Below are 23,251 nucleotides of genomic sequence, written 5' to 3' on the forward strand. Positions count from 1 at the left end.
ATAAACATGCATCCTGGGAATCATTGTTGATATCAAATTCTGGATGTCACAAATATGGCATCATATTGGGTAGGAATGCATGCACCATGCATTGTATATCACAACACTATTCTCCTCATGCCAAAATAGAGCCGGATGCTGGGTACAATGTAACTCCTGTGTGCATGGCATGACCTCAGAGAAGCGGAAATGCAGATGACTGTGGTGGGTGAAGAAGTGGCAACAGATTTATGGATCTGCCATACCAGAGAACTGCACAGTGGCACGAATGCCTGTAGTAATGTGCAGGTATATTAAGAGCAAATTAAAGCATCCAAGAGCTGCAACTAGTCACTTCTATTCAAGAACTAGCTGATGCAAATTGCAATTTCACATACACACAAGCAGACAAAGTCCATTCAGGGATGCAATGCATGAGCTGAGTCTACATGTGATGTCATCATGCCATTGGAGGAGATTTGTGAAAGCTATCGAGAGGATGGGGTATTGTGTCCCATGACCCGGGCTGTTATATAAGCATGCATGATTAGATTTTTTATTTTATATTGCAAGAAATGTTTTTACATTTCTTTTTTGTTAGTACATTTGATACGAAATTTTTAGATGGTGTCCTTATTCTGCTGAGGCATATACAATGTATTCACTTGACTGAATTGGAGACATTTTAAATTGCTTTGGAAGTATCTTGATCCAGAGAGACACTTTGTTGGATCGTTATGATTTGGGAAGTGAGACAACCAATATTGAATATAGCTGAAATTTTCCACAGGATACTTTAGACCAGGGATCTCCAAACTTTCTAAACAAAGGGCTGGTTTACTATCCCTCAGACCTTAGGGGAGCCAGACTGAAGCCAGGGGGAGTAGAAAAACTCCCCCGTGTCAGTGGGAGTAGACAATGTCTCAGGCTTGGTGGTCAGCGTTAAACAATTATATTGTGCCTGTGGTCGGTAGGAGGAGGATCAAAGCCCTGTCATCTGTGTCAGTGGGGGGAGTAGGGCCCCATCATTGGTGTGAGTGGAAGAAATAGTGCTCCCTCGTTGGTGTCAGTGGGAGGAGTAGTGTCCCATTGTTGGTGTCAGTGGGATGACTAGTGCCCCCTCATTGGAGTCAGTGGAATGAATAGTGCCCCATCATTGGTGTCAGTGGGAGGAATAGCATAGCGCCCAACTGTCCCTAATCTCAAGGGACTGTCCCTGATTTTGAACAAAGTCCCTCTGTCCCTCCTTACTCCTCATTTGTCCCTCATTTTGGTCTGATCTACAGTCAGGTCCATAAATATTGGGACATCGACACAATTCTAACATTTTTGGCTCTATACACCACCACAATGGATTTGAAATGAAATGAACAAGATGAGCTTTAACTGCAGACTGTCAGCTTTAATTTGAGGGTATTTACATCCAAATCAGGTGAATGGTGTAGGAATTACAACAGTTTGCATATGTGCCTCCCACTTGTTAAGGGACCAAAAGTAATGGGACAATTGGCTTCTCAGCTGTTTCATGGCCAGGTATGTGTTATTCCCTCATTATCCCAATTACAATGAGCAGATAAAAGGTCCAGAGTTCATTTCAAGTGTGCTATTTGCATTTTTAATCTGTTGCTGTCAACTCTCAAGATGAGATCCAAAGAGCTGTCACTATCAGTGAAGCAAGCCATCATTAGGCTGAAAAAACAAAACAAACCCATCAGAGAGATTGCAAAAACATTAGGCGTGGCCAAAACAACTGTTTGGAACATTCTTAAAAAGAAGGAACGCACCGGTGAGCTCAGCAACACCAAAAGACCCGGAAGACCACGGAAAACAACTGTGGTGGATGACTGAAGAATTCTTTTCCTGGTGAAGAAAACACCCTTCACAACAGTTGGCCAGATCAAGAACACTCTCCAGGAGGTAGGTGTATGTGTGTCAAAGTCAACAATCAAGAGAAGACTTCACCAGAGTGAATACAGAGGGTTCACCACAAGATGGAAACCATTGGTGAGCCTCAAAAACAGGAAGGCCAGATTAGAGTTTGCCAAACGACATCTAAAAAAGCCTTCACAGTTCTGGAACAACATCCTATGGACAGATGAGACCCAGATCAACTTGTACCAGAGTGATGGGAAGAGAAGAGTATGGAGAAGGAAAGGAACTGCTCATGATCCTAAGCATACCACCTCATCAGTGAAGCATGGTGGTGGTAGTGTCATGGCGTGGGCATGTATCGCTGCCAATGGAACTGGTTCTCTTGTATATATTGATGATGTGACTGCTGACAAAAGCAGCAGGATGAATTCTGAAGTGTTTCGGGCAATATTATCTGCTCATATTCAGCCAAATGCTTCACAACTCATTGGACGCCGCTTCACAGTGCAGATGGACAATGACCCAAAGCATACTGCAAATGCGACCAAAGAGTTTTTTAAGGGAAAGAAGTGGAATGTTATGCAATGGCCAAGTCAATCACCTGACCTGAATCCGATTGAGCATGCATTTCACTTGCTGAAGACAAAACTGAAGGGAAAATGGCCCAAGAACAAGCAGGAACTGAAGACAGTTGCAGTAGAGGCCTGGCAGAGCATCACCAGGGATGAAACCCAGCGTCTGGTGATGTCTATGCGTTCCACACTTCAGGCTGTAATTGACTGCAAAGGATTTGCAACTAAGTATTAAAGAGTGAAAGTTTGATTTATGATTATTATTCTGTCCCATTACTTTTGGTCCCTTAATAAGTGGGAAGCACATATGCAAACTGTTGTAATTCCTACACCGTTCACCTGATTTGGATGTAAATACCCTCAAATTAAAGCTGACAGTCTGCAGTTAAAGCACATCTTGTTCATTTCATTTCAAATCCATTGTGGTGGTGTATAGAGCCAAAAATGTTAGAATTGTGCCGATGTCCCAATATTTATGGACCTGACTGTATATTGTTGTATATAAAATGCACTATTTACCTTTCAAAAAGTGTTTCATGGCACTAAACCATGGCACTAAACCAGTGTAAAGTAATAGTAGTGGTAAAAACACTTGTGGGTTTAACTAATATTTGTTTTAAATAATTTTCCTTTAAGGGGAATGACAGGGGATGTGTCCTATGCCTAAGAACGTTTGCTAACGTTGGGAGGTACGGGAATACATCGTTGGTGTCAGTGGGAGGAATAGTGCCCCATCATTGATATTAGTGGGAGCAATAGTGCCCCATCATTGGTATTAGTGGGAGGAATAGTGCCCCATTGTTGGTGTCAGTGGGAGGAATAGTGCCCCATTGATGGTGTCAGTGGGAGGAATAGTACCCCACTGCTTGTGTCTGTGGGAGGAATGGTAACTCACTGTTAATGTCAGTGGGAGGAATATTTCCTAATATCAGTGGGAAGAACAATGCCCCCAAGCATCGCATACAGGCAAGCAAAGGGCCTCTTTTGGCCCATGGGCTGCAGTTTGGAGACCACTGCTTTAGACCATAGCTTTGAGGTCAATTCCAAAAGGTGAGCTTACATCCATATGCATGAATAGTGGTGACAATGGAAGAGGTGTTTTCACAAACTGTTGAAAAACACCGGAAACAGATTGTTCGTTGAGTTGTGTGAACATGTGGAACTTGTGGCATCATTCAGTGGAATTGTTGAACTTTTATTGGCTCTGTATAACTACTTCCACCCTCTGTCTAAAGTTTCTGTTCTGAGCACAGGTAATTGTTGGAGCTAGACATATTGGTGGAGATTTACTAAAACAGGAGCACTGAGAATCTGATGCAGCTGTGCATGGTAGCCAAACAGTTTTCTATCATCAGCTTGTTTAATTAAGCTTTTAAAATTACCTGGAGGTAATTAACAAAGTGAGAGCTTATCACCTAAACCTAATTACAGCAAACAATAGTTGATGCAGGAAACCTGTAACAGAAAATAAAGTTCCTTAATCCCACATATGCTGGAATTCACACACTGCACATAACATATCGCTCCATGATACTTGTATGCACAGTATGCCAAGGGGTCTCAAACACGGTACCTCCAGCCCTAATTGCATGGAAAGGGTAGCTGGTATAATTGACATGGTATAAGGGTAATGGTATAATGGTAGCTGGTATAATTCACAGCCAGCAAAGTACCCAGGGAAGTGAAATAATCCTCTTGGGGAATTCCTTGCAACTCCAAGAGGGTGGTCTCCTTAGTCCAAGGTCCATAGTTGGTGGGCAGGAGGCCAAGTCACAGTGGTTTTCATGACAATACAAATTAGACTTCTGCATAGAGTTCACTATACAAATAAATAAATAATTTGCGCTAGTAAATGTGTATAAATATATTTTTTTGTGGTATTGGCATATATATATTTTTTTCTGGACTTATGATTTGATGATTTCTTTATATATATTTATATATTTATACACATTTACTAGCGCAAATTATTTATTTATTGGTACACTTTATATATGGTGATTTTTTGCAGCTGGTACACTATTAGTAAGTTATATCATTTTGACCATAGGCGCTATTATTAATTTTTCTTATTTAGAGTTCACTATACGCCTGTTTGACTGCACAGAATCTACCCTAGTCAAGTACCCACCTGTCCCAGACGTCTGATTCATCCAGGCACTTGTGACTGTTCCAAGGTTTCAACCTTTTGGTTAGAAATGTTTGATCTTATTAATATTAAATTTCAGTGTAACCTTCCAGTGACACATAAACTGGTCTTGTTGGGCATACACAATGATGATCTGTGACTACACCATACTAAATTGATAATCTCTCATTTGTTATATTAGGCTAAGAAAGAAATCTTGTGTAAATGGTCTGTTCGCTCCCTTCCTGCTGTGTTATGCTGGGAATCCATGATTGCTGCTGCCTTGCCTCTGTATAAGTTGACATACCTCAGTCATGGCTGCTCTTGGAAATATGACAAGGTATGGCTTCCCTGGATGTCTCAGTAGGTGGCTATGCCCTTAATGTTTGAGTTTCCTTGGTCAGATGGGGTATGGTATGCCCTCTTTTCTCTCCTTTTCATATGTTCTGGAAGGCTGACTCCTACATCTTCTCTATTCCCTTCCTTTTTCTTTAAACCCCCCTACCACATGGTTTCTACAACCTTTTTGGTACTATGCCCATCTTCTTAAAACAAACTCTATGGAGATGTCACACATGCACTGTGCTGTGCTGAAAAAAGTACTGCATGCAGTACTTTATTTCAGCGAACCATTCCCGTACATCAATTTTCCCATTTTGCCTTCTCCATGCAGTGGAACTGTGCTCAAATAGCCGCCCAATGTGGTGCCACCTCATGAGGTGTGACCATACTCTTTAAAGAACATTTGAAGAACAGAGAAGAGAATAGAGTACAGAGAGAAAGACATATTTGAACAGAAGAAGAAATTATTTGAGGGAGACCTCTGTACTATGTACAGTGTCCTGTACAAATGTGGACTTTCATCACTGGGCAATGTGTTTGACAGTGGATTTATATTTAAGTAATAAATAAAAATAGGTAAACAGGCAGAATTTTTATTGCAGAAGAGACATGCTTTATGTCTTCTGTATTAAAATGACCTACCTGCCTGTCTGCCCTGTACACGCACACACAGCTCACTGTAGAAATTCAGCTGAAGCTGATGGAACTCCTGCACATGAGCATGAGCGATGACATGCCTGCCCAGCCACTGAAAGCGGCCGGGGTTCAATACCTGGAAGCCGACTGCTTGAAGATCTTAGCAACTGGTTGGGAGCTCCAGGATGTTGCATGAGTATAGATCCACGTTAATTAAAGTACTTGTCAAAAACTGTGTTTATTTACGAATTGAATTTTGTTTGTGACTATGGTGTTCGTTTACGAACCAGCGATAATAGATCGCTGCTGAGTTCTCCGACATTCTCGGAGAACACAGTTCTCCTGTGTATGCAGTTTATGAAGCAGTTCTCCGAACGAAGGGAGAACGATCTCCAAACGCTGGAGAACGGTCTACAAACTCTGGAAAACGGCTGATTTTACTATAATCTCGCGAGATTACAGTAAGAGATCAGTTTACTAAACAGAGTTAAATTATCTCTGCTTAGTTTTCGGTCCCTCCGATTCTCCAGCTCTGGGCTGGAGAATCTGGAGGGAGAACACAGATCTCCAGAGAAGGGCTGAACATATTCTCCTGGGTGTTATAAACTGTGAATGACCAGAGAATAGCTGTGATCCTCTGAATCTCAGCTATTCTGTGTGTCATAAACGGACACCTTAGTAGGATTTGTATGTACCCCTTACTCATTCATGTGAGGTGGAGCCGGTATCTAGTGCCCTCCTATTGTTAAAGGGGACTTTCAGATTCTGATGACCCTGTGACGATCGTGGCATCAGACCCCAGCCCTTCTTACCAAACTCGTGACCAAAGGACTAGCCAATATAAAACAGCGCTGTCACGTGCGTAACAATGCCATGCCCAGCTGCACCCTGCACAAAGATTTTCCAGCTAATGGACCACAATCGATGTACTTGCAGCATGAGAGCGATTGTTACTGGGTCAGGGTAATTACGCAATTAACTCTTCACACTGCTACCACCTCCTTTTTGTACAGAGAAAGAGGAAACTCAGCAATATCAGCAATAACACTATGATGGTTGAATAATTGTCTGTATATCACTGTCACCGCAGGCAGGTTATACAGAGGTTTAAACACACACAGTAGCGCTCTTCAGACACAGGGGTTCTTAGTTTGCATTAAAGAGCTTTAGAAACAGTTCAACACTTTCAGAAAGTAAGATTTATTACTAAAAGGTCAAAAGGGTGCAATAAAAATATTTACAGAAAAAGATGTAGCCAATATATACATATATATAAATATACAGAGAGCAATAGCACAGCAAAGAGATAACAGAAAGAAGTTTAGAGGGATAAAGTACTTGCCGTCAGCCTTGGGTTAAGCAGATCAGGTTTCAGAGTCAAAAGGATGCCTTATCTCCCAACGTTAGTTCCGATGTTAAAAGGGAGAATCTTCAACTTAACTTAACTCAGCTCAGCTTTTTCTAGGAACTCAGCAGGGTGTCTCCTTAAAGCAGAGAGCCAATCGCCTCATTTGGGGAGGGGTGATGGGACGGAGACCCAAGCTAGAACCAAAAACTCTCACAGTTGATGTCATGGTTCATAACTTATTCTCGGTGCATTTAGCAGCCTGGGCTCTAGTAGAGTAATATGCAGACGCATCTGCTGAACGGTTAGATATGAAATATAGCATACCTGCTTGGATGGTTCAGGAGATATAATTTTTTGCTCTCCTGTATATGCCAGCTAGGGGGTGTAATATATCAGGCAACTTGTATTAAAGTGAGCCGTCCAAATATGTGCTCCATGTTTATGTAATTATGTCCTATTTGAAGATATAAAATTATATGGAAAAGTGAGTTTTTAAATGTAAGTCTGTTTTTACGACCTTAAAGCTCAGTGAGGGCTTGGTTTATGGTTTTACGATCCCTTCTCCAGCAAGAGTCTCACAGACATAGGGGCACCAGATAGTGTGGGATTTATAACCATGATGCCCACCCAATGAGTTTGCTGCCTGTGATCTCTGTCATCATCCAGACCACATGTCACTCAACAGAGAGGGAGGGGGGGTAGCGGAGGAATCTGATTTGGGAGAAAGAGATACAAGATGGAGGGGTTTGGAGCAAAATGGATGACCGCATCCATCTCGGTGTGCACGTTTGCTACAGACCTTCCTACCTACAGACCTCCATAACCATCAGGCCAGGGTTGTGAGGAAGAGATCAACATAATTACAAGGTGCTTTGCCAGGGTGCCTTACCCCTGACAAGGTATCCTCCAATGTTGAAGGCTGCATGCTCATCCTCTCCTTTCCTGGTCAGACACGCTGCATGCTCAGATAGGGGTCTTATAAGGATGTTTGGGAATCCCTGGCTGACAGCTGAAGATGCTGGGCAGGGATGAGTTACTGGTTGTTCGGATATCAGTGGGAGTCAGCTAATAACCATGAGAATTGAGCTTGAAGTTGATACATCAAGCAGTGGTATTAATATGCAAAGGAGTGGATTTACTAAAGGCAAATAGACTGTGCACTTACAGTTACTCTCATTTTCCCCACAGATTTAATAAAAGTGGTAAAGCTCTTCTGAATTCCTTCATTCAATCATATGCAAGCAAAAAATGTTATTCTTTTTTATTTAACTTGCACCTGAATGGGTGTTCTTTACAAAGTGAAGCTTTACCACATTACGGTTACTAAGGAAAATGAGTGCAACTGCACTTGCAAAGTGCACAGTCCACACAGTTCACTCAGGAATCTCCATACACTCTTTCATATTACTTCCTCTTCTGGTTGAACATTCTTAGTTTATAATGTTAGTGTATTTTTTTCTATTGGCCAAATATTTTTTAATTCTTCTGGTTGAATATTCTTAAAGCTATTTTTCTTTTAGGATCGAATGTTAGGTAGTGTTACATTTGCAAGGTGAAAAGCAACAAATATAAAATGACATTACACACGTTACAAACATTTCTGGTATTATTTGTGACTTTTGTGCAAATGCTGAGACATCACATTGCCAAATTCTTTATACATATACCCTTTAGTGTTACTGCTCAAAAACAGTCATGACATGACTAATATTCCATGAACAACAATACCCCATAAAAAACAGGAATGTATCCCAATCCCTTAAGCAAATCACTCTTTTCCCCTCATTATTGACAAATGCAATTATTTCATGCCAAACTCACCCTTTATTTCATTTGTTTAGCTTTTCTAAGTGGTTACATTGGGATCAGCTTTTTGCACAAGGATTACAAAATTACTTTTTTGTTAACCTCACATTTTAGAGTCACTAATTGATTGATGATGATTGTTGGACAGGTTCAGAAGAAGTTAACTGACCCAGAGTGATAGACTTAGGTTCCTTGTGGCTTGGCTGGTGGTGGACCTGTTATGACTGTGGTAACAGCACAGGTGGATCTGGGCCTGCTTCAGATTACTTGTGTTGTGCACCCACCTGCCTTTGGCTATGGTGGTAATAGTCCTCATAGTGGGTTCTGGGACCAGGGCTGGTGGTGATCTTGGCTGTGGTTCTGCTGGCTGGGCTTGTGGCTTTTCGTGGCATGACTCATTGACCAGAAGTGGGTTCTCATGATAGATCTCATTTCTCCACTGTGGGAATATGGCAGGGTTGTAGCTGGTTTTGCACCTAGTGGCTATGTCAGAGCTGTGGATTGCTCTACTGCTGTTTTATTTGACAAAATTACAGCTTTTTCTGCCATCTATTGCTGGTTACAGATGTTATCAGGCCTTATATGACAGCTATGTTGGTGGCTATGGCTTGAAGCAGGATTGGTATTAGTGATGCACATACTGTACCTATGCAATTGTTCTTTGCTGGTAGAAATTCTACAGTCAGTCACTTTTCATCTTCTTTGCCACCCTTTTTCAACAAGGGTGCCCAGGCACCCTTGGGTGCCTTGAGGTTTCTTCAGGGGTGCCTTGGCAAAATGTTTAAAAATTGCCCAAAATTTGTATACAAGCCAGTGGGTGGAATAAGCCTGCCTTTTAATTACACAAAGCCACAGGTTTTCATTGTGCACCATTACGACCTTTTAGCCACCAGCGTCCTGACAACCAATTACATCATTAGTTGATAAGGAGGATGTCAGCTGCCTGCACAGCACCCTAGTTTAACCCTTTCCATCAATGCTGGGGTCACATTAGCTCAGTGATGGAGAAAAACTGAGGAAGAAGAGAAACACTGGACTACTAGTCCGTAAAAATGTGCAAAAGTGTATTTGCTTTGGAAGAATAAATCACCTCTAATGTGTGGATGTTGCTACGTTATCTAAAAATATTAGAATAGTTTTTCACATTTTAGAATGGGGTGCCCTTTTAAAATTATGGACAGTCTAGAGGCACCCCATTTTAGAATGTGGTGCCTCGAGAATGTCCATAATTTTAAAGGGTTCCTTGGGACTGTCCATAATTTTAAGGGGTTCCTTGACTGAAAAAAGGTTGAGAAACACTGCTCTATGCTCCTGTGGCCTGCTACTGTGCTTGCTGTTTCCACCATTCCTCCTTCCAATCAACATATTTGCACTTGGCTGTACAGTTTGCATCCCCTAACTACCAACAATACGATCCTTATTTAAAATCTGACTAAAGGACCTTTATATTTTTCCTTTTCATAGTCCCATTTACCACTTTCCCAGGATGGTAATTTTTAATAAAACAGTGGTGTTCTTTTGTTTAATAAGACAGTTATAGACACAGCTATAAACACATTAACTGAGTGGAAATTGTATTTTAAAAGTGTTACTAAACCTGCAACAGTGAAAGTCTGTATATGCAGTAAAGCATGCTTGTTAAATTCTCTCACCTAAGGGGTTAATCATCCGCATTGTCTGTTTGATCCTGTGTTCTCTGATCCTCCCCTTCTTCTACTGTTCCCAATCCATCTTCTGATAGAACAGAGCCTTGGGGGCAAGCTGCACATGCTCAGTTTGGAGTGTATTGCTAGAGAGTTTTTGTTTCTTGGGAGAGTACATGTGATCAGCACAGGGCCAATCAGCACTGTCCAGACAGAGGGTTAGGGGTTCTGCAGCCTCATAGAACAATTAGGAGAGAATGAAAACTCCTCCTACAAGCATTAACCAGTGCTCAGCTGGACACTGATAGATGTCACAAGACTGCTATATACTGCTGATGAGAAAAGGTATTTAGTAATTTATAGTTACTAAAATAATTGCATTTCCATGTTCTGTGTAATGTGGGACACTGGATATAGTGAATGCAGGGTTCTGGGTTTAGTAAAACTTTAAGGGAAAAAAAAGCACTGTAGCTTATTTAGTGCCAAATAATGGGTCTGATTTATGTAAGTAAGCAAAGGAAAACTTTGAAGCAAATGCTGAGGTGTTTCACATAGCAACCAGCTAGCCTTAGATTCCTAATCTCTCCTAAGACTGAAAAAAAATAAACCTGCTCCGTTGTTATGGCAACAGCTCTAATTTTTGCGAACTATGATGTCGTTCCATGACTTCTCTGGATTAAGGGCAGTTCCATCTCCTGTATTTATACCTCATGTCTTGGCCAACATATACGTTCCTAGCAATGGGTATAATGATTAGCATATCGTATGTACATCCCCTCCATGTTACTTTCCAATAAATCAGCACAGCTGATTGATCTATTTTAATCCCTTTCAACACAATCTTCTACGTTAACAAAAATGTGGTAAAATAAAGTGATAGAAAATAGCATTTGACATGTTGCACACAAGAACAATTATGCAGGTAATTTTAGAGTGTGAGAATAATTGTATGGGCTTTCTACACCCTGCAATATGTTATCTAGAGCTTTGATCTTTTTTTTTTTCATGTGAATGCTTTCAAGTCAGCTTGGAACACACAGCTGTTTGATTTAGACAGTTGAACAAACATGTTTAGTAAAGGAACAAATAGTGTATAGATGGTACTAGGCTGTATAAATCAGCATGACTTAAGTTTAGTATAAAAGTATTACAATGTTATTTATATATACTCTTACCAAGTAGATTGTTCAATATTGTAAGTTTTATTAAATCTCATCAAAGATTTTTGGTGTAAAAATTTTATACATTACAGACTGTTAATAGTATTATAGTTACTTCAACGTAAGGAATTTGTAAGAGCAAACATTATTTAAATTTAGGATATAGTAGGGAATGGTTAGACTAGTTAGTCTAGTTTATCGCTGTCTGTGTCCCTGCTGGAGAGGTTGCAGCTTAGTACACATGATGAGAACATCGTATGAAAAATACTGCTTTCGAAGCAATCGTACTATAATCTGATTTTTGATACACAGCTTTTCTTTCAAAATTATTAGAAGGGACACGCAAGAAAATTTTTCTCGTACAATACCAGATCGTACGATTTTCCTTTAATCAGTACAGGTTTTGTCCAGAAATACAATACAGTGCATTGCATCACTTTAAAATTTTTATTCTGTTGTACAAGAATTTTCGTAACCTCTTTACTTTAGATATGAGACTAGCATGCAAGAAAAAAACACAAAAAACAATCATTTGTCCAGTATTGTCATAATGTCTTATTTTATGGGCAGCACAGTGGCTAAATTGTTAGCATTTCCGCCTGGCAGTGCTAGGGTCGTTGGTTCATATCCCAACCACAGTACTTCCTCCCTGGAGTTTGCATGTTCTCCCTGTGCCTGCATGGGTTTCCTCTGGATACTCCAGTTTTCTCCCACACTCCAAAAACATGCTGGTAGGTTAATTGGCTCCTGTCTAAATTGGCCCTAGTATGTGTATATATAGATATATATAATTATATGTAAAATGTATATGTAAAATTGACAGCGCTATATAAGTACCAAAATAAATAAATAATGATGTACATAATTACATCACTGCTTGTTGTAAAGAGACAAGACTGGTGGCCAGGGGGATAGACAGAATAGTGGCCACTGGTCTTACAACAAGGATACCACAGGGAATAATGGCCCAAAACAAAAAAAAATACACATTGGATTTCTCAGAGATGACACAGGTTTTGTCCGGAAATACAATACAAATACAATACAGTACGTTGCATCACTTTCCAATTTTTATTCTGTTGTACAAGAATTTTCGTAACTTTGATATAGACTAGCATGCAAAAAAAAGAAAAAAAAAAGGGACAATCATTTGTCCAATATTATCATCGTGAGTACGGGGGTGTGTATTTGTCCTGATGTTCATTGTCACCAAGACAGAATGTGATGAGAAAGTTGTCTCCAAAACAAAAGGTGCTGGAAAACCTTGCAATGGGGACACCTGTTCCCTTTGGTATCTGAGAGGGAAACTCTGTTCACTTTGGAGAGGGAACAGGCAGCAAAAATAATCTTTTCCCACTTTATCCACATTTTGTTTTTACAGATGCTTTATTTATCTTCAGTCTAATATTGCAATGTGGAGATTACCTCTGTCACCAATAGACAATATATCCATCTTCCAGGGAAAAGCAAAATAGAGTGATCCAATTTGATTCAACATGGGACATTTATGTTGCTGTTCCCCAAATTCATTTAGAAACTTCTTGGATCAATACTCTTCAATCTTATTTCTCACAAATATTAATAGCCATTTATAGTTTTTGCATATCCAGTTCTTTTTTGAAGCAATCTACTGAGTTGGCTAGAACCAGCTCCTTTAGTGCTCCATTAGTTTTGTATTGTACTTTGACATTTTTAATTACTAGATTGGGTGGTACATTATAAGCTTCTATTCATAACACAGATCAATACCTCATCCATGATTATGATTATTATTATTATTATACAGTATTTATAAAGCACCGATAGTTCACTCAGTGCTGTACATTACAAAGGGGGACAGAACATGTGACAGAACAATACCAATACAATGCAAAACATGAGGGGATCGAGGGCCCTGCTCTTTCGAGCTTACAATCTAGAAGGGACGGGAATGATGTTTTTAATGTATACATTATCTTTCATTTATCATTTTCAAAGCTATAATATATATTTGCTCCAATAACTTTTTTCAGTGCTTTCTAAAATCAAGTCTTTTCTAACTTTGTTCAATTGTAAATGCAAATTATTGCACAATATTGTATAGTACCTTAGAAATTTGCTGACCTATATTGAAACATATTAAAATAATTCAATTTCACTTTTTTATAGTACAGTTTTTTAATTTTGCATTGGTAATCTGCACCTTATGTAAAATTTGGAAAACACGAGTAGCTATTGTAAGTTAAATTAGACAAGTCAAGACAGCTGAAAATAACAAATATTCTTGCCAGTGGGAATGTGTTAAATTCAGGAAAAACTATAGCCACCCTCTAGTGGAGAAACAAACTAAATGCCGATGGAGATAAACTGCGATAATCTGAGGAAATGTTTCTTTTTTTTAATTGCATATCTATTGAAATGAATATTTGTTTACTATGTTTATTTGAGGTTATATGAATCCTCCTTCACAATCTCATATTGTGTCTAAATTTAAAAATTATTATTTGGTATTTATTCGTTGACCTAAAAAAGATCACCAAGCTAATTTTGTTCATTTAGTTACTTTTTTGTATTTATTTTGTTGCTTTTATCGATGAATAGTACAAGCTCTACCTCTGGTAATCTAATTTGCAGTTGATTGACTTATAAAAAATTCATAATGCAGGTTAAACTATTACTTGAATGAATACAGTGAGAGTACTAGCAAATAACATTACTTTAAAATACAGTAAAACATTATAACATAATTTTGTCTCTTATTTTTTTTTATTCATGTTAGCATTCATTTCCTCACCTTATGTTTCAATTACTAATCTGTAGCAATGGAACAAAATGAAGCCACAATTTAAAGAATGTTATATAGCATAAAGAATACTATAGAATTTAACCACTTGCCCTCCAGAGGATTTGCCCCCCTTCCTGACCAGGCCATTTTTTGCAATATGCGCTACATTACTTTAACTGACAGTTGCGCGGTCATGCAACATTGTACATAAATGAAATTTGTATCCTTTTTTCCCCACAAATAGTTTTCTTTTGGTGGTATTTGATCACTTGTGTGTTTTTTATTTTTTGTGCTATAAACAAAAAGACGACCAGCAATTTTGAAAAAAAACCTATATTTTTTACATTTTTGCTATAAAACATATCCAGTAAAAAATTTTAAAAATGAAATTTCTTCACAAATATAGGCCAAAATCTATTCTGCTACATGTCTTTGCTAAAAAAAAATCCCAATAAGTGTAAAATAATTGGTTTATGTGAAAGTTATAGCATCTACAAATATATACTGGAATTTGTATTTTTTTTTTACTAGTAATGGCGGCAGTAATAGCAGGACTGCGGCAGGCATTCTGACACTGGGGGGAACTGAATAACTGCCACCAACATCCCCAGTGACACTAACACAGTGATCAGTGGCAGGGGTGGACTGACAACTCATGGGGCCTTCGGGCAATAGGGGATCATCGGGCCCCTGTGTCCTTGCCCAAACTCAAAAAAGCCTATGAAAAAGGTACCAGGGGCATCTCATGGGGCCCCCTACTGACCCCGGGCCCTCGGGCAGTACCCGAGTTTCCAAATGGTCAGTCCGCCCCTGATCAGTGCTAATAAAAATCACTGACACTGTAAATGACACTGGGCAGGAAGAGGTTAACATCTGGGGCAATCACAGGGTTAACTGTGTGCTGTGTTTTACTATGTGTGTTGTGTGCTGTGTGTGTTTTACTGTGTAGACAAGCTGCTTTGTATTGCTGTGCTGTGCAGAGCAATACAAAGCAGCCTGTTTGTGCTGACTGGGAGAGATCTGTGTTGTTTACATACAGACCTCTCCCCTGTCAACTCCGCCAACGATCACCAAGTCCCGGCCAAGAGTCGACAGCCAGGATCAGGATTGACATGCCAATAGTGGCACGGGTAGGGACCCCCTACCCGCAAATGCAAAATCACGTATCAGCGCATCCTAGCCGCCCTGTAGCAGTACTTCTGGTATAGAGCAGTCAGAAAGTGGTTTAAGTGTTACTAAACCCCGGACCCTATATTCACTATATCCAGTCTCCCAGAAGTACACACAACATGGAAGTGCAATTATTTTAGTAAATATAAACTGCTAAATACCTTTTCTCATCAGCAGTTAGAGCAGTCTTGTGACTCCTATCAGTGTCCAGCCGTGCACTTGTTACAGGTTGTAGGAGGAGTATTCTTTCAGCTCTAAGAGGATACAGGATCACTGACCTATGGTGTCATTCGAGAACACACCTGGTTATGTGCATAGATAACTACTTTTACCTACTTGTGCTGTCCAGCCTTCTAAGCATCGTATCATTTCCCATTGTGGATGTGCATCACTTGACTTTAGTCTAAAGCTCATTTTAGATCCAGCTGATTGCCCCATATTGGCAATATACTGAATGTCCACACTCAACAGTATGCTATTTTTACAAATAATAGGTTGGTAAATCTGTATTATAGAGTAGGGACTGGCCAAAGTGGGATCGCTTTGACACAGTTGGCCATCTTGAACTTGTATTGTATTAGTTGCTAACTAAATATCTCCATTTTATAAGAAAGTGTTTTCTATGTGTAAGGGTTAATAAGTGGCTACACCTTCTTAGTATCTCATGAGTTGTATATATGGAAGATATTTAGGACCTGAACACTTAAACCTCCATTCCTACTATATGGTGCAGGTTGGTAAGTAACCACTTGACCTCCAGAAGATTTACCCTCCTTCATGACAAAGCCATTTTTTGCTTTTTGGCATTTAATTTTTCCCTAAAAATGAAAAAAGACCTACATTTTTTTAAAAAAAGCAAAAAAGAATATTTTTTACTTTCTGCAATAAAACATATCCAATAAAAAAATCTAAAAAAAAATAAAATGTCTTAAAATTAGGCCAATATGTAATCTGCTACATATTTTTAGTGATAAAATCCGAATAATCATATAATGATTTATTGGTTTACGCAAATATTACAGCGTCTACAAAAAAAGGTCAATCACTGGCCAACACCTACTGATCGGCTTGTGATGTAACTAATCGCAAAGCCGTCGCGCTGACGGTGTGCGAGCAGCGCACTACACGGAAGTGCTGGATCACATACTAGGCGCGTAATCCGGCACAGGATGTAATAAAAACACATTTATAGCTGTCTGCCGATCATCCAGATGCCCCACAGGGACATCATTACATAGAATTGACAAAAATGTGAGCATTAAATTGTCATTCATCATCATCTCAAGGTTTCAGTGTCGTCAATCTGCTCCCTAAAGCAGAATTACATTCTGTGTTCTTGTGTTTCAAAAATGACATAACAACAGAAAGGTGGAATGCAGGCTTAAAAGTAAGTAAGTAAGGAGAAGCAAAAATAGGGCCATGCGTTCACGGAAGATCATTTTGTTCATTAAGCCCTGGTTCACACTTATGCAGTGCGGAATTCACAGCGTTTTCTGTGTGAATTCCACACCGCATCCGAATCGCACCCTGTTCATGCAAACAGCTGCGGGAGTGTATGTTAAGTTAACAACACCCTGAAAGCGGTCTGCAAAACGCGGTGCGATGTGCAGAATCGGATTGCATAGGTGTGAATACCCATGCAATCCGATTCTAGTGTGGACCCAAAAAAGGGTACGGCACCTTTTTGGTGAGGGTTCGGTGCGATTAGAGCCATACAAAATGTGCAGTTCCTGTGCGAATCACATGTGATATACATGTGAACCCAGGCTTAAAGTGAGGCAAGTGATTATGGTGAAAACAAAAATGTTTAGTTGAACACACATTTGAATATGTAAAGTAGAGAATTAATGAATGCAGGTTACACCTGGTATACAAAACAAAAGAGTGTCATGCCATATTAGAGAATTCTGATCTTTAATCACAGCTATTCAGTATGAAATTGTCTATTCAACACTTTAGACATATTTCTGCTATCCTACATTGTGAAGATATCTCTCCCACAGTGTGAGCTAGCAAAACAGGTTTCAAACCCAGCTTCTGAGAATGTTCTTGAGTATGTGATGCATATTCATGTTTATACTTTGTATAATGTATTCTAAATAGAGAGTTTGAATCTAATGAGACTCAATTATTCTGGCACTCTTTATTGAAATACTTTCATGCAAATGTAAGTGAAGACTATTTAACCTGGCCTATCAGAATGCCCTGTAAGTTTGTGATTAAAAAAAAAAAATTAAATTGCTTTAAAAAAAGACTCAAAACATGTTTGGAGAGGATATTCATAATTATGTCTAAAGAGAGAGATGATAATGGTAAAAACTTTAATTAAATATATCTGTTTGCTGGATACTATGAGATTTCCGATTTGTGGGATTATCATAGTGGAAAAAGCTGTGTTTATGTTACTGATACAAAATACATAATGGCAGAGTATATAAGAGTTACAAGTATGCTGTGGATATTCTTAGCCTAGTATTGTAGGATACCAAAGAATATTGCCTTATATGTTTACTTCCTAATTAATGCTGCTGGCATACACATGCATTGCATTTGAATACAATTTGTATAGGATGCAAGTATGATATTAACCACTTGCCCTCCGCCCTATAGCAGTTTTACGGCTACAGGGCAGACCCCCTGTGCAAAATCACCCATATATACATAATGCACGCTCCCGTGGTGTTTACGGGCAGGGGGCGCACGGTTCCGCACCTTCCGGACCAGTAGTGTTGTGATTCAGTACAGCACTCATCACTCACCACATTCAGGCCAATGATGTTTGGCCTGGACCTGCTGATCGGCTGTACTGAATTAGAGCTCAGCCTGTGCCTGTGTTTACATTATAGAGGCACAGGAAATGATGCAATCTTCTCTCATTGGAGCGCATTCTGTTCCAGAGGGAGAAGAAAGCAGATCCACATGAGTCCAAGCAGCGCATTGAGACAGTAAAAGCACAGCTAGGTCAAATTTAACCTCCTGATTGCCCCCCAGTTAACCCTTTCACTGTCCTGTCACCTGTGTCATTATTAGTGTACAGATTTTTTTTTACTGATCACTGTATTAGTGTCACGGAAGACTAGCCCTAGTGTCAGTTAGCATCCGGAAGTGTCCCTTCCAGATAGTGTCATATTGCCCACCACTACATTAGTCATCACATTTAACTGATTGCCAGGAACATGCTCACATACACAATAAACCTCCACTGCTAGTATAGTGTCTGAACGGATCAATATCTCTGATCAGATCAGAAATATACCAGCGTTCACAATAGTATACTGTTTCCAAAAATGCAGCGTTAGCAGGATCAGCCCCGACACATGCCAGCACCTGCATTTAGCCCCTACGCTTAACCACCCCTTCTCCCCCAGCAAGTGCAGTGTCAGTAGATCACTGTAACTTGATACATTGCACACAAAACTGCAGGGTTAGCAAGATCAGGGCTGATCTCTGCTAGCACTAGCAGGTAATTTTTTTTTACAGGTTCAAGCAGTCCCTTACAGCTAGGTGCTCTTTTTCCCGTGAGTCACACTAGGTACCTATACATTTAGTGGCCAACATGTCCAATTAAAGGTACTCTAGTGAACAGGCCTACAAGATTCTGAGTATGTTAGATGAGAGCAAAGGGGGAGCCTCACTGACAGAATCAGGCTCAGAATACGAACCTGTAGAGAGCAGCGGCACCCTGACAGATAGCTCAGACGATGGAGTACAGGTTCCTGCTAAGGTCAGTACTTCCCGATGCCATTCCCAGGTTGCTGAGGTGTTTGCTGCATATGAGAATCATCAGGGAATTGAAAGTACCAGTACTAGTGCCGCTCTACCACTTGGTGAACTGGTGAGCACCAGAGGCCTTGTACATCCTGGTCTTTTACATACCAGCACTGCAGTATCACTTGGTGATGTGGCGAGTCCCATACAGTGGGGATCGAAAGTTTGGGCACCCCAGCTAAAAATTTGTATTAATGTGCATAAAGAAGCCAAGGAAAGATGGAAAAATCTCCAAAAGGCATCAAATTACAGATTAGACATTCTTATAATATGTCAACAAAAGTTAGATTTTATTTCCATCATTTACACTTTCAAAATAACAGAAAACAAAAAAATGGCGTCTGCAAAAGTTTGGGCACCCTGCAGAATTTATAGCATGCACTGCCCCCTTTGCCAAGCTGAGACCTGCCAGTGTCATGGATTGTTCTCAATCATCGTCTGGGAAGACCAGGTGATGTCAATCTCAAAGGTTTTAAATGCCCAGACTCATCTGACCTTGCCCCAACAATCAGCACCATGGGTTCTTCTAAGCAGTTGTCTAGAAAACTGAAACTGAAAATAGTTGACGCTCACAAAGCTGGAGAAGGCTATAAGAAGATAGCAAAGCGTTTTCAGATGTCAATATCCTCTGTTCGGAATGGAATTAAGAAATGGCAGTCATCAGGAACAGTGGAAGTTAAAGCAAGATCTGGAAGACCAAGAAAAATATCAGACAGGACAGCTCGCAGGATTGTGAGAAAAACAATTCAAAACCCACGTTTGACTGCACAATCTGTCAGGGATCCCCGCGATCCGTCCCTCGATGGTCCCGGCGCAGGCGCACTGCTCCTCCCAGTACACGGGCACTAGGTCCGGGCCGGCCGCGGCGTTCGAGTTCGCGCATGCGCAGTAGAAGCCGCGGCCGCCCGCTGGGCACCAATGGCAGCGCAGGGCGGGATATTTAAAGGTCCCTGAGCTGTCATTTCGTTGCCTTCTGGTCTTACCTGCATTCCTGATCCTGTGAACCTGTATCTTGTAAGTTATTGACCCGGATTGCTCTTGACCTTGCTGATTTCTCCTGCCCAGACCCTTGCTTGCCTGACCTCTCTCCCTGCATGCCCCTCTGTAGATCTGACCTCCTGTTGCTGACCTGGCGTGTGACCCGACGATTCTCTGCCTGCTCCCTTGTACCTTACCGTCCTCTACATTACCGACTCGGCCTGTCTGACTACGCACTTGCTCAGCCATCCATCCATCCATCCCATCAGGGTCACCCGACCTCCTCACATTTGGCTCTCCCTGGTTGGAACCCCTGGCGGACACCCCTACCACTGACAGGTGTGCTCAGTAGAGGCGACCTGGTCTCAGGGTACTACAAGTCCATCCCCACCATCAGGGGCCCTGGTGAACAAGTGCCCTGGGGCTTAGATTCCGCGCTCTGGGCACGCCTGACCGGTGGAGTGCTAGTGGTGCCGCCCGGCGGTCCCTCACAGTACCAGAAGGCCATGACTGAGCCTCGAGGAGGACTCACCCCGTTGGACGAGGTGTGCAGGCACCTGTCTACCCTGACGCAAGCTGTAAACACATTACAGGACAGATGTCTGCAGATCGAGAATCGGTTTCAGGCCTGCACCATATCTGTTCCTGTTTCACAGGCCCCGGCTCCTGCACCTCCAGTCGCAGCAGCCCACGAGCCGGCTCCTGGGCCTCCCACATCACTCCCTATGGCGGAACCCCGAGTACCCTTACCCGAGCGCTTCCATGGGGATCGCACACGTTTTCGGTCATTTCGTGACTCTTGTCTGCTCTTTTTTGAACTACAGCCACGGACCTTTTTGAGTCAGTGAAAGTGGGGTTTGTTGTCTCCCTGCTGCAGGGTGAACCCCAAGACTGGGCCCACCGACTAAGGGGAAACAATGACCCTCACCTGGTTTCGGTCGACAGCTTCTTTAACGCTATGGCCATCTTATATGATGACCCACAACGGGCGGCCTCGGCCGAGGCCACGTTATACGCACTCCGACAAGGTCGGCGGACGGCTGAGGAATACGCCTCTGACTTTAGGCGCTGGATGGGTGACACTCGTTGGAACGAGTTCGCCCTTTTACACCAGTTTCGTATGGGCCTATCTGAGGCTCTGAAAGACGAGCTCGCCCGGGTAGAGGTGCCCGAGATATTAGAGGACTTGATTGCACTCACTATTAAAATTGACCGTAGGCTACGGGAGCGCAGATTGGAGAGGTCTGGTCAGGGTCGCGGAAATCCCTGGGGGTCATTTCAGGGATCCGGTCAACATACTAGGCCAAGCATCCAGAACCTGCCGGCTGAAGATGCCCCCGAACCCATGCAGCTAGGCCTGGCTCGGCCTAAACTATCGCCTGAGGAACGCCAGCGCAGACGCTCCCAGAATCTGTGCCTGTACTGCGGCGAAGCTGGTCACATGGTGCGTTCCTGCCCGCAGAAACTGAGTAAGTTCACTTCATCTTCTTTATCTGTTGGCGATATGACCCCGTCCCAGTACTTAGTTGTTCCCCTCTCCTTTCAGCTTTCCGAAAGGACCGTGGAGGTGTCGGCCATAGTTGATTCGGGGGCATGCAGCTGTTTTGTGGATATCAATTTTGCTCACCAGCAGGGTATTCCCCTCCGCCCAAAGGAGAAGGGGTTTCATATCTTTTTAGCTGATGGTTCCCGGATAAAGTCAGGAGTAGTCAACCAGGAGACCCCTTCCATTATGACTTCCATTGCCGGTCAGCACCGGGAACTCCTCCGCCTGGATGCTATTGCGTCACCCCTTTTCCCAGTCATTCTGGGGCTCCCTTGGTTGCGGGCCCATAACCCCCAAATTGACTGGGAAACTGGGGTTGTCTCGTTCCCTTCCCCATATTGTCGGGAACTGTGTCGAACTTCGGGTCCGGGGGTCCCCCAGGTTCTTCTGTGCTCTGAAGGGGATGACAGCCTGAAACAAGTGGTTCCTGCAGCCTATCACAAGTTCCTTGACGTATTCAGTGAACGGGGAGCAGATGCTCTACCCCCCCACCGCCCATATGACTGTCCGATTGATCTGTTGCCCGGTTCTGAAATCCCGTTCGGACGAATTTTTCCCCTTTCTGAGCTGGAATTAGGGGCCCTGAAGGACTATATTGAGGATAGCCTCCGTAAGGGATTCATCCGTCCCTCCACTTCCCCAGCAGGTGCAGGGATCTTCTTTGTAGAAAAGAAGGACAAGACTTTGAGGCCATGCATTGACTATCGGGAGCTGAATAGGGTCACCATTAAAAATCGTTACCCATTACCTCTGGTGCCTGAATTGTTCCAGAGCTTAAAGGCTGCGGTAGTATTTACCAAGTTGGACTTAAGGGGAGCCTACAATTTGGTTCGCATAAGGGAGGGGGATGAGTGGAAGACGGCCTTCCGCACCCGATTCGGCCATTTTGAATACCTGGTCATGCCTTTCGGGTTATGCAATGCGCCAGCCACCTTCCAACACTTTGTGAACGACATCTTTAGGGACTTCCTGGACATCTTTGTCATCGTCTACTTAGACGACATTTTGATTTTCTCATCCTCCCTGGGGGAGCACAGGGTACATGTAACAAAGGTGTTGGGGCGGTTGCGGCAGCACGGGTTGTACGCTAAAGCAGAGAAATGCTGCTTTGAACAGGCTAGCGTTACATTCCTGGGTCTGATTATCTCCACCACGGGGGTCGCAATGGACCCTCAGAAGGTCTCAGCGATCCTAGATTGGCCTGAACCCACGGACAGGAAAAGTGTCCAACGTTTTATTGGGTTCGCAAATTTCTACCGGAAGTTCATCAAGAACTTCTCGGGTCTGGTCTCCCCTATCACTCAATTAACTAAGCTTGGGACGCGATTCAGATGGACGCCCGAGGCACAGGAAGCCTTTGAGGCACTAAAAAGGTTATTTACCTCGGCACCCATTCTGGGTCATCCCGACGCCTCCCTGCCCTACATCTTAGAAGTAGATGCATCTGAAAACGCGGTTGGCTCCATCCTTTCCCAGCGGAAGGGCGCCAAGGAATTACTTCACCCAGTAGCATTCTTTTCACGGAAACTTACCCCGGCG

Source organism: Staurois parvus, unplaced genomic scaffold (genome assembly GCF_062004578.1).
Source record: "Staurois parvus isolate SC_StPar_1 unplaced genomic scaffold, SC_StPar_1.0 ptg000090l, whole genome shotgun sequence".
Taxonomy (NCBI): Eukaryota; Metazoa; Chordata; class Amphibia; order Anura; family Ranidae; genus Staurois; species Staurois parvus.